Raw genomic sequence first — 12,620 nt, forward strand, 5'->3', positions numbered from 1 at the left:
TTGGCAGCAGCAAGCATTGCAGTGTCTGCCTTCTGGGTGCCTGGCTACCAAGTGCCACCTCACCCAGATGGCAGGGCACTACCAGAGCCCAGGCACCAAGAGACTGAACTAGCAAAAAGGCAGAGCTGGGGTGGGAAGGCACCAGTGTTCACCAAGAGATATTGCAGGGATGCTCTCATCTGACAGTCCACCTCATGTAACTGCACTTGCCCCCATCACTGGTGTAACATTACCCTAAAGTTGTGCCAGGGAAAGTCTGCATTGGATGTTAAAAAAAATTTCTTCACTGAAAGCTTCCCAGGAAAGAGGCGGAGTCACCATCCCTGGAGGTATTTAAAAGATGTGTCAGTGAAGCATTTCAGGACATTCTCTAGTGGAATGGTGAATTTTTTTTAAGGACATGGTTTAATGGTGGACTTGGCAGTGCTAGGTTAACAGTTGGACTAAAAGACCTTAAAACTTGTTTCCAGCATAAATTATTCTATGATTATCACTGTCTTGGGATTTATATCCTGGAATTCTCTCCTTATTGCAGCTGTACATTGCACTAGGACCTGTGCACAAATAGAAAACTCCGTATCTGTGTGACAGGGAAGCAGGATACTTCCATTTTAACAGAATTATTTTGTGCAGACACCACTCACTATCCTAACCACTGTGCCACAGCTTTTGTGCTCAGGCTGCTCCTGTTGCAGTCATAGTTCTGGGCAAAATGTAATTAAAGATTCAATGGACTACAGAGAAACAACCTAATCTTTTAACCAGTGCCTGGGAAACTCAAGCAGAAATGTGGAGGCTTGATTTCTAACTGCTGCTTCAATGGGCATTTCTAAGTGTACACAGAAACAAAATATTAACTAGGGAATATAAGTATGAAAATCTGTGTATCTCTAAAATCAACGTAGGAAGTGGGGAGTGAGGATCAAAATTTAGGGTTTATGATGTTATAGAACTTATTCCCATTTAGATTGCCTCAATGTTTTAAGAATTTGGTCAGTAATGAATATGACAGGAACCACGGACACCCCAGAGTGAGCTATCAGCCTCTCCTTCCTCTCCACCAGCCACTCCCACTGCCCTGTGGGTAACAGTGATTTATATGCAAAGACATATTCATTCTTGCAATGACATTGCTTTGACTATTTGTCACTTACAACAAAATTAAGCCCTTCCTAATTAACTGTCCGACTTTATAGAGCAGCTATAGGGACTGCCCATAGCCTCAGACATCATCCTGGCACATGCTTACCAGGGTGAGGTCTTGGTAGGATGACAGCAATCTCAGACCATGAGCAGCTGCATTTTGCAGCCTGTTTTTTTCTGTATTCCTACCAAAATATTGTCCAGGTTTCTGATACATGCATCTGCCTTTGCAGATATATGGGTTTAATGCTTAATTTTTGAGGGATCCATGAAAATAGAAGCATGTAAAACTTGGCCAAGATGTCTAAAAAAATAATTATGTTATTCAGTCAGTGCAAGAAACAAAAATTTATAGGAAATCAAATAAAAAATAACATCTGAATTGCTATTTCAGTTATTACACCACTTTTTTTTTTTATTTGTTCACTGTCTGTAGAGACTCCAGGATTTTGCTGAAGCCTCATCTCTTCCTGCCCCTTCAGCTGAGTTACATCTGTCTTTTCTTTGATGATCAAAGAAAGGCTGCTTATAAGAAAATCTTTTTTCCTGTTATAAGTACTGGTCCCCTTCTTCAAGCAAGGTCCTTCATTAGCCAGAACTCTGGTCATCTATGTCCTGGCCACCTGCTAACCTGGCAGTATGTATTACGTGCTTGTCCTTTACCCAAGGGTAACAAACTCATACTCAGTTTTGTAGCCCTTTGCTATATACAACAGCTTTTCCAGCCTGGCATAGGTGTGCCAAATCAAAACAAGGACCTTATCTTGTAGATGTGGAGACAAACAACACATGCAGGTGGGTAGAGAAGCATTTAGCCACACACCAACATGCCACAGCAGTGATGGATGCAAAGTCAGTAAGTTTCACAAGCAGACTCCTTTTGTTAGAGCTTTTACTAAAGGGAGAGTCTCCTGCCACTGGCAAAACAGATCACCAGCCAAACTTTCTTCTTTTAAAACACAGGCACTGCCAAAACTGGGAATGACAGATTCAAAAAGTTTTGCTTCCTTTTCAACAGATTGAAAACAGAATCCTGAAGCCTCTCATAAGAAAATGGTTATTGATGCCTCTCCCTCAGGCACAGAGTGCAAGGGACCAAAGACTGTTGTTAAAAAACAATTTAAACTATTTGCCCCTGGTTACACAATGTGATGCAGAGTTGTATAAGATTCTCTGTGTCTTCTGGTGAAATTGGTGTCCATGGGCTTCTGTGAATACATTTGCATTTTTAGCCTTCTATCCACAACAGAACCTTACGTGTACCAAAGTTACATTTTGTCCCTGAATGCTCCTTTTTCCCCTTAACTTTCTAGATTTTTTAGTGGTTTATCTGTGGTCTCTGCTTTCTTTGCAGCCTCTTGATACCATCTGTGAATTTGATTGATGTGTATGTTTTCTTCTGTTATTATTTTAGGTCTTTTATGGAGGAGTGAGTATTAGGCTCAACATTAATCTCCAGTGAGCTTCATTTTGCTATTTTACCACTCAGTTGCTTTGATTTCTGATTGTTCAGCCACTTTTGTATTAAGACTACAATTATCTCTGTGTTTTTTAATAGAAATTGTTTAAATTGCATTCCCTTTGTGTTTTTTTTTTTATATTTTTTTTTCCTTTGTCTACCAAAAGTACAAATGAATCAATTAAAGGATACCAAGTTTGCTGGGCTTCTCTTCAACCCATGTAGCCTGCAGGATGTCTTGTTATATGACTGATTACACAATTGTTTACTTTTGTACTTTACTTTTGTACTGTAAAGGCAGTATATATAGTGCACACTTCTATACTTCTATACCCACTGTATGAAAGGTAAGATACATAGGAGTTGTCCACAGCATAAGAAAATTTTACTTTTGACTCCGTGAAGCGTTGGTTGCTTACTCTTTCATTTTAGAAGATATGGATTTTTACTATTGGACTGGAATCTGAAATTCCTACTCTTTATCTCTTCTTCCTCCAGGTAAAATGGAAAGAGAACTAGCTCAATATTCATGTTTCATTATAAATGTTATCTTGATCTAAAGGTTCAAAAATGAAGGCTAACTTGATCTTATAGGAAAAAAATATGTTCTTTAATGTTTCCAGCCAACCATTAAGCATTAATTAAATACTACATAAAGTCTAATGCTAGTCACATACATCTTTCCTCTGCTTAAATAACACTCTCTTCAAATACCACAGTTTCCACCATGAAGCAGGGAGCATAGAAAATGCCTGATCCACATCAACTGGACCCTTTCTCGCTGTTCATATCATCCTGTGGCTTGTTCAGTGTCACCACAAAGTGACAGTAGAGAAATTGTTTTACTCTGAGTAGCTGATGACCACAGCTGAGCCTGCTATTCAGGGCCGGACAATACACACATCTCCCTGTCCTTACAGGCAGGTATACTCACCATTTTCAAGTCCTTTATCAGAGGCAAAGGTGCTGACTTCACTTTCCACTAACACACATCTGCTAAAGAAAAATAAATGTTACAAGATGACTGGAAAAATACCTAACGTAACCCTGCATTCAAGGAAATGGTGTTGTCAAACCAGGGCAGAGAAAAGTTTTTTAAAATGTTTTGACTGTTTTGCCATCTATGCTTTCAACTCTGCCACTCATAGCTCCACAAGACTTGTCAAATTCTTTTTTTCTAAGAGGAAGATGTAAATTCTCTTCCTGTTTTGCTCAGAGATGAAATCAAGGAAAAGGGAGGTATCTGCAGGAGTCTTCTGTAGTCTTTCCTACACTAAATATTTTTCCCTCTGCACTTAGATGGTATAATTAAGAAGTCCTCATTTAGAGTTTGCATCTTTAATCATGGTTTTCCTAATAAAATCCTCTCTGGTTTGATGGACCTCATGTCAGTTCTCCTTGAGTGAACCCCAGACTGATTACATGAGAAGGAGCATTATCTAATTAATTATTTAGAGAAACAACTACCAAATTACACACAGAGATTGAGCAGCATATGGTGATTGAGTTTTAATCCTCTACTCCAGAGCCTAAATCCCAGGTGGGGGACTACATTCTTCTTCTGAATATTAATTTAGTGACACCTGTACTATCCCAGAAAATGAACTTCTTGTCTTTATGGACCTTTCATGATTTCATCCAGTGACAGAGAAGCCTAGACTCATCCCAGGTTAGAAAGCATGCATTACAAGTCCATAAAATCCACTTGCTTATCATATTTATGAGCTGTCCATTGATGTTCTCTGCTCCATAACCCACTTCCATTTTCACCCCTGCAATGCCACCCTCAATACTTTTCCTGGAGCCCTCACTCCCTGAGTGCTCTACTCCTGACAAGCAAGTCTCCCTCATACCTCCTTCGATGCAGCAAGTCAAATTTCTCACCATTTTCTTTCATCTTCTTCCAGTACCAGTACACACACATGGCTCTGGAAAGACTTTTACAGAATTGGGCCTTCAAGATTTGTTACCTCTGCTGACTACACACAAGTCTATTTGGAAGAATAACTCTAACTGAGCACATTAATAGCTAAGTTCACTCTCCAGGCACTATAGTTTCATCTGATCCTAAAAATGTACCACTGCACCTTCTTGTTTGTTTTTTTTTTCTTTTAAACATAGCTATAGACTAAATTGGTTTCAAAGTTTTTTCCCTGCCTGAACAGTAAGAGCACTACAGAGAACATCTAAATCCCGCTTCAAAATGCAGTGTTATATTTTTCATCCTAAATCTCCATGCAAGTGACAAATGTAGTGTCAAATAGACTAGAATTTTTGTGGCCTCAAACTTAATGACAGAAATAAAATATTTAGAAAAATATATTTTCAGAAATAGCTCCTTTCACGATGCCCTGCAGCCATCTTCATCAGAGCTTCATGCATGGGCTGAAAAACAACCTACTGCTAATTCTCAGCAAAGCCACACAAAGCATCCAAGCCTCTTATATCCACATGGTGCCTCACTGCTCAGCTGTCCTCAAACCTTTTCATACACTCCAATCTCATATGCTGACTATTTTCCCAAATCCAAAACCAGCCTAACAGTAAGTCATCTCTGCTAGCTCTGCTGGGCACTTCCCTCCAAACCAGGCAGAGATGTTCATGGGCAGCCTCACAGCTGGGCAGGTTGTGTGCTGCAACCCAACCCCAAAATGTCACATAAATCTCCATATATTGTTTCAGTCCATGCAGTACAAAAAGTATGGCTGCTTTCTCCCTGATGAAATAGTCTAAGTGAGGAGAATAGCAAAATCAAATTCAGGTTGCATCCTCTTCTGTTTTTGCATCACAGGCTCCTGAACAGAGAAGCAATGAGGGATGTGAGCATTTAAAATTGTGATTGGTATGGGAGTGGAAAAATATGCAGTCCTACAACAAGAAGGATGCTTGAGCTAATGTTTATTCTTCCCTAAGCAGTATTAGTTTTCTTGGTGCTTTAGCAAGAACTGCTAGAAGTGCACAGTGTATAAATCTCTGCTCCAGGATCTGAAAAAGCACATGTTTTACTGACTGGCTGCACTTGCCAGCACACCAGCAGAAACTATAGTCCAAATGTAGCAGGAGAGACAGGCAAAACTACAGTGTTGTTCCTGCCTACTCTATGCGTTTTGTTTGTCTACTTCCAACTACACAGTGCACACATTAACCAGTGTTTTTTTGCCAGCTCTCTTCCTCCAGAGTCAAGTTACTCTTCACATGCTCAGTGCTTTTATTTTTTTTTTCCGAGCATCTCTTTTGCCTCTTGTATCACAGGTTTCTGAATACTCTCATAAGTAGGTAGAACAACAGCTAACCTCTGTTAGGCTTGGAATGGGAGTGATTTATATTTACAGAAATACCCTAAACAAAGGATAGTAAAACCACTATATAAAAGCTCCAATTAAAAAAATGTCCCAATGTCCCAAATCAGTTTGAATTTATAAAGATAGTACAGAGAGGGATCATCTTACCCAAGGGTATGCACATGCATCTATCTGTATCAAGGTCTTGACTCCAGATTCTCTTTCTAAGCAGCAATGGTGTTGCCTGATTAACCTGCAACAGAAAGAACAATTTTTAGGGGTTTTTTTATTCTTTACTAGAAAGAATAAAAAAATTCAGATTTGAAGTGGGACTTTGATTCACTTGGAAAGCTCATAATCTGGGCCCAGTATTCCTCATATAAATCACTTCAGTATCTTCTAGCAGGCTAATGACAAGGCTGTCCTCCCTGAAGCCACAAGGTGGGCAAAAAAGGAAGACAAGAACTGCATGAGGAAATCAGAACAAGCAAGTGGAAATATTTCTCAAGAAGGAAGAAAATTCTTCTTGCCAGGTCTGTGGTTCTCACTGCCCTTTGATAGAATCATCAAATCATTTAAGTTGGAAGGGACCATTGAGATCATGAGGTCCAACTGTTAACCCCTCACTGCTGAGTCCATCACCAGAACATGTCCCTAAGCACCACATCAAAATGTCTTTTAAAGACCTCCAGGGATGGTGAATCCACCACTTCCCCGGGCATTCTCTTCTAATGCCTCTGCACAGTGAGACAGCATTATGGGCAATGTAGAAGGCCGGCTCACACAGCAACGTCTGGAGAGTGATTGGCAAAATCTCTCAGGTTAAGCAGTTACCAAACCCAGATCTCCCACTTCCTAATCAACATTTAAAGCAATGTATCAAAGGGACCTGCCACTGCATTTCCAGTCTGATCCTCCCAACTTTTGGTACAGTGGCTGCTCTCATTGTAATGTGGGTTGCACTGATATTTGCGAGATGGATGCATCCTCCAGCAGACAGGAGTGGCAAAGGCTGTTACTTAATCTGAACATCACAAATGGCCTTGCAAACCTGACTCAGACAGGTGCTAGAAGCTCAGTTCAGCTTTTGAATATGTAAATAACCTCACTGGAGAAAGTTAGGCAACTACAGCCATACAGATTGTGGTACTATATTTGGAAAGAAAAAGAATTTATGGATTGCTCTCCTCAGCTTGCACAAATCTGACCTCAGTCTAGATTTTTCTTTAGACACTTACTGCCATTTACAGAGCTGGGCCTAAGGCAACACTGACAGCTTGTTGTCTCTCATCACAATCAGGGCGAGATAAATAGTTCAACAAGTGGGTTAAACAACACAAACAACATATTAGTCTTGTACACACTGTGCAGAAACAGCTGAGTTCTCCTGCTTCTTGTTTTCTTCCAATGCATGATTTCACCAACTTCATCACCATGCAGAGGGCGACTGTGTTACTATGGTAAACAATTTATCTCTCTTGCTTTATTAATAGTCATTCCAAACAAGTAGGAAAAAAAAAATTAAAATTCTACAGATTTAGATTTATGTCTTTGGCAAAGGCAGACTGTTTTGTAGATTAGCAGATATAACCACCCCAACCGGAAAACCTTGCTATCTAAGGCCTGTATTATGTTCGCACAGATGTTCACAAATAAATTCATTTACTGATTATTTTCAGATTAATGGCATCCTGCTCTATTAGAGCATTGCCAAATCATCATTTTATTGCCAGTTTGCAAGGTTTTGTGGGTTTTTTCCTAAAGCTCCACAATGAAAAGACATGATTAGCCAAAAAAAACCCGTTTTCCTTTTTGAACTCTAGAGCAAGCCTTGTTATAATCTTGACTCATGTTATCCTAGAGGCACAAAGAACAGGAGTTAATCTCCACATTTTTTTAATCACTCTCAAGACTTTTAAGGGTCTGAGTCATGATTTCTAATGCCTACAGTTAGCAGTACTGCATATATATTACATGTCTCACATCATCCATCTGCCAGTAAGCAAAATCTTTATGAAATAACCAATTAGTTTCTACTTATACTGTTTCTGTTTTCTCTGATGTTAGAGAAGATAAATCACTGCAGCAGCCACTCACAGCAACAGAAAATAAATTCCACATTAATCTGGTTAAAAACAATTAGTAAAATCTACCTCCTACTTAGTCATGCATGGGAAATCTAAACAGAACTACTTTAGATTTCTTAACTTAGAAGCCTTTAAAACAGAAGGTTATAAAGCCATGAAAACTTCTGAGTATCAACTATGGAAGTGGTGGTCGTACTACTGTCATTAAAATACAAGTGTAATAAGCAACTTGTGAAGGCTTCTTCCATCCAAGGTGTCTCTCCCAGTGTGCTTCCTTACCAGTGCCCCCAGTGCACCAGTCAAACACCACGAGCATCTTCTGAGCAGACACTGGGACACTGCCCCTGAGACTCACACCTTCACCAGGCCAGCCACACAGCAGCAGATTTGTTGTATACTCTGTTTCTAAGAAGCTTCTAAAAAAAAACAACAGGCAGAATGTCTCTTAGCTCATTACATGGGATGGTAGCATTTCATAAGTGTAAATTAAAATGTATGTAAAATTTGATATTTTGATTACTCATGTTGATGTACAATCAATTTTATGCTTTACCTCACTTAAAATACTTGGCACCAAGTAGCTAAGACAGATCTGAGAGCCCCATTTAAAATAGAAAACACAGAAATACATACAGTGAAACTAATTTCAGGCATATTTAAATTATCCAATACCTTGACTAGATATTCACACCATTCAATTCATCTGACTTTCACTTTGGCCCTACTCTTGAACCTACAAATAAAACCCAAATTATATTTAACACATCTTTGACAATTATACTTCAAAATGAATCAGAAACATCTGAACACTTAAGAAACCTATGTGTAACTTGCTTAGTCTGAGTTAAAACCATTCTCCTTCTCTCAAATAATCTCATCACCATGTTTTTGTAGTTTTCTAGACTAGAAGAAAAATATATAAGCAAGGAAAAAAGGGGATAAAATAAGAAAGTACTCAAGAAATATCTTTGTTTCAAGGATTTTAAAGATTAATAACTTCATTAGCAGTTTGGTAGTTATTAATATCTTATAATTAGGGAGTATAAAAATTTTAATAAATTTAATATCTTCCCATCATTCACAGACATTAGAGGCCAAACCAGTTGACTACTGCTGTGATGGAAGTGTCTGCTGTCCATTTTGCCAGTAAATAAACACATTTACCAGCATTTCACACAATATAAACACTTTGTTTTCTGGAATCCCTCAAACATACCATAGGATTCAGAGCTTCAATACCTGGGTTGCCTTCTGCAGGAGTAGATCCAGTGGCTTTAGTTGGTATGAGAAAAATTATACTCAATGAAAACCCTTCACCATTTCTAGCAACAAAAGAGCAAATAGTCCACTTTTAAAGGTCTGCATTATGAGTTTGCATCTCAGTGGTTTGGTCATTCTCTCAATGATGTTATCCACTTCACATGTGAGCAACCACTCCCACAGAGGAGGAACAACATGCCCTTTTTTAATAAAAGAGTTCATCTGTGAGCACATGCTTACACCTCACTAATTTTATTCAGCTTCCTATTAATCTTGGCCTTAATGCAAAAAAGTCATCAGTTTTATTAATTATAAGGGGAAAATACGGTATGCATGCAATAGGGAGGATGCATTGAATTACCTCTTACTGAGCATCTACCTCTGCCACTAAGGCACTGCTGATAATGTTTTCCCAAGGCAATACATATTCCAAACATTTTTTTGGGAGTTGAGAAGGATGCTGTTGTTGAAGTAAACACCACCCAAAAATTGAGATAGAAACACTGCATTTGTACCTCTTTCAATAGAAGTATAGTGCTGGTACTCACTAATTTCATGCAGAAAAATGATGTACCGAAACAAAAAGCTGAAATTGATTGTTTCATTAGTAAGTGAAAAAATACTGTGTAAACACAGTTGTACAGATGATGGTCAACCCCATTAAGCAAGTAACATACCACCCAGAGCTGTTATTGCAGGTAACCTGATTACACCGAGATGTATTTACGTAGAAAAATAAATGGGTAACATGACTGGCAATTGCAGTAAAACATAATCACCTCATATAACAAAGGAGATTCTACAGTACACAGAACAAAAATACATTTCTTGAAGCATCTGGCTTAAGTATGCTTCTATTACAGCTATTTAGCATTTTCTCCTTGGATTTATGTTGTAGAGTTTGTGCACTCTGAAGTGCAAACTTGTTTTCCAGCTCTGCTAATAGGTCAAGAAGCTAAAAGCGATGAAACACACCAGGGCAGAAGTTAAGCTGTGGCTGTCTGTAAGAGCTCTCAGCATTGTGGTTTTTTGCAGCTAGCTGCCAGAATAAAGGTTTGACTTGTACTCAGGTAAGGATAAAACATGTGTCCCGGTTTGGCCCGGGATAAAGGTGATTTTCTGTCTTGTACTTTTTCTTTCAGCTAAGTCTCTTGTAAGTAGTTGCACTTGCTGAAATTAACAGCAAGTTTCTCAGTCAGCGTGTGCTTCTAGGACTGATAACACTTGATGTTTATAGTTACTGCTAGAGACTGGTGTGCAGAGCCAAGGACACTGCTCAGCTCTGAGGAACATTTTACCCTCCAGAAGGAAGAAAGAGGTCCCACCTGCAGCCCTCCTTTGGGGAGGAACGGACAAGATAGATGCCAGAATTGACCAAACAGAGTATTTCATACGTCACACTCAGTATAAATTTGAGGGATCACGAGGGCCAAGCCAGATTTCCTGATTTCCTGCTTCCAGCTTCCGGCTGCCTGCCCTTCCTGCCTTTCCTGCTTCCCTTCCTTCACCCGGCATCCTGGGAGGATTCTGTCCATTCCTCTGCCTGTGCTCCTGATCCGTGCCAGCCCATATCTGTGTGTTCCTGCCTCCAGTTCCCGACTGCTGCCGACTCCAGGAGTCCAGCCTGGATTTTCCCAGGGCTGCCCTGCAGCCTCGGTGATGATGTGAGAGTTACTGGGGGAAAAGAGGGGAGGAACATGGTATCCATTTTCCTTTTATCATTTGTATATCTTTGGTAATTTTCCCTATTTATCATTACTGTTTCATTAAAGTTGTGTAGTTTAATTTCCAACCCATAAGTCTCTCTCCCTTATTCTCTCTCCTTTATCAGGGAGGAGAGAGAGATTAATAGAGAGCGTCTGTCACTCGGTTTAATTGCCGGGCCAGTGTTAAACCGTGACAACACGGTCATATCCTTCCCCCCCTGCCCTGAAAAGCTTTTTTGCATCCCAGTATACACGCTTTTGAGAGGCACACTTAAGATTCCAGAGGGGAAAATATGTAATTTTCAAGAAATGAAAGAATTAATATATACATATCTATTTCAGCTCCAATAACAATCTTCCCAGTGTATATCCCAAATGTCTCGATAACACTTTTTATGATGCAAATATGAGAAGCAGTAACAGCTTTTTATCTCCAATCATCTTTTTATTTCTTCTTTGATTGCAGACGTTCTTCTCAGCATAATGCAGAGCAAAGCCATCCTGCAGTACTGGTTGACAAGTTCCCACTAAACATTTCCCACAAAACATCTGACCATACACACACTTTTGGCCCACACCAGGGCCAAACCAGGGCCAGGTGAAACCTACACATCTGTGTAAGCTTCCTTGCAGAACAGGACATGGCACACATTAAATTAGTGCTTGGTCACATCTGCCTTGATCAGCTCTGAAGAGGACACCACACGAGAGCCACGAGCTGTGAAACAGGAGGATGAAAAACACAGCATCACAGTACCAAAATTAAAGGTAAAGCAGCAGCTCAAGAAGGTGCACGTGAAACAAGAGTAGGATTCTTTTTGAAGTGTGATAGGTCCAAAGTAAACCCTGAAATTAGGGAATATTAAAATTAAATCCTGTTAATATATTATTCTTTGGTAATCTTTACAATTTATGGAGAACACTTTCTGTACAGTCAGGCTCACACTTCTGTGGCACAATGTCAAGTTACTCGGGTATGTTCATGCTGACAAATTCAGTACAGGTTCTGAAAATTAGCAGTACCTCTGCACACTGAGCCAACATGCTGCAATTGTTCTCCTCTACCTACCCCCAAGATGGGTCATGGTCAAAACACAACACCAGATCCAATGTTGGAGCAGCCTGTTCTTGACGGCAAGTGCAGGGACTTCAGCATAGTTTGACCAGTTTAAGTATGCATGTGTACTTAAACATGTTACCAGTTTAAGTACACTGTATGTACGTATGTATGTATATATAGTATGTATGTACATATGTATATATGTATAATTACAGTGGTATGAATTCCTTAAACAGATAAAAAAACCCCATTAATTGGGAACCAGATCACACATGAGTTATCCAAACAGTTGCACTAATGTAACTATCACTGCCCATTAGCCTACCTTCTCAGCTCCTCCTGTGCAGGAAACGCTGAAGTCTGCTGGCAGACTTACTCACGTGAAGGTTCCCTAGCCTCTGTCAGCCAGTTTTTCACTTTTCTTCAGCTAACCTAAGCATTTTTGACTGAATCAGGCTAGAAAACGTTGATATGAGTAGCTCTGCAAACAGCAACCATCATATGCCAAGCAACTAAGTGCAGAAGCCTCTTTCATCAGTTCAGATGGATATGAATCGCATAAAAAATTTTATCAGTCAAGGACATGCAAAGAGTTATAGATTCACACCAGCATCATAACTATAA

The sequence above is a fragment of the Calypte anna genome, chromosome 1 (assembly GCF_003957555.1).
Source record: "Calypte anna isolate BGI_N300 chromosome 1, bCalAnn1_v1.p, whole genome shotgun sequence".
Classification (NCBI taxonomy): Eukaryota; Metazoa; Chordata; class Aves; order Apodiformes; family Trochilidae; genus Calypte; species Calypte anna.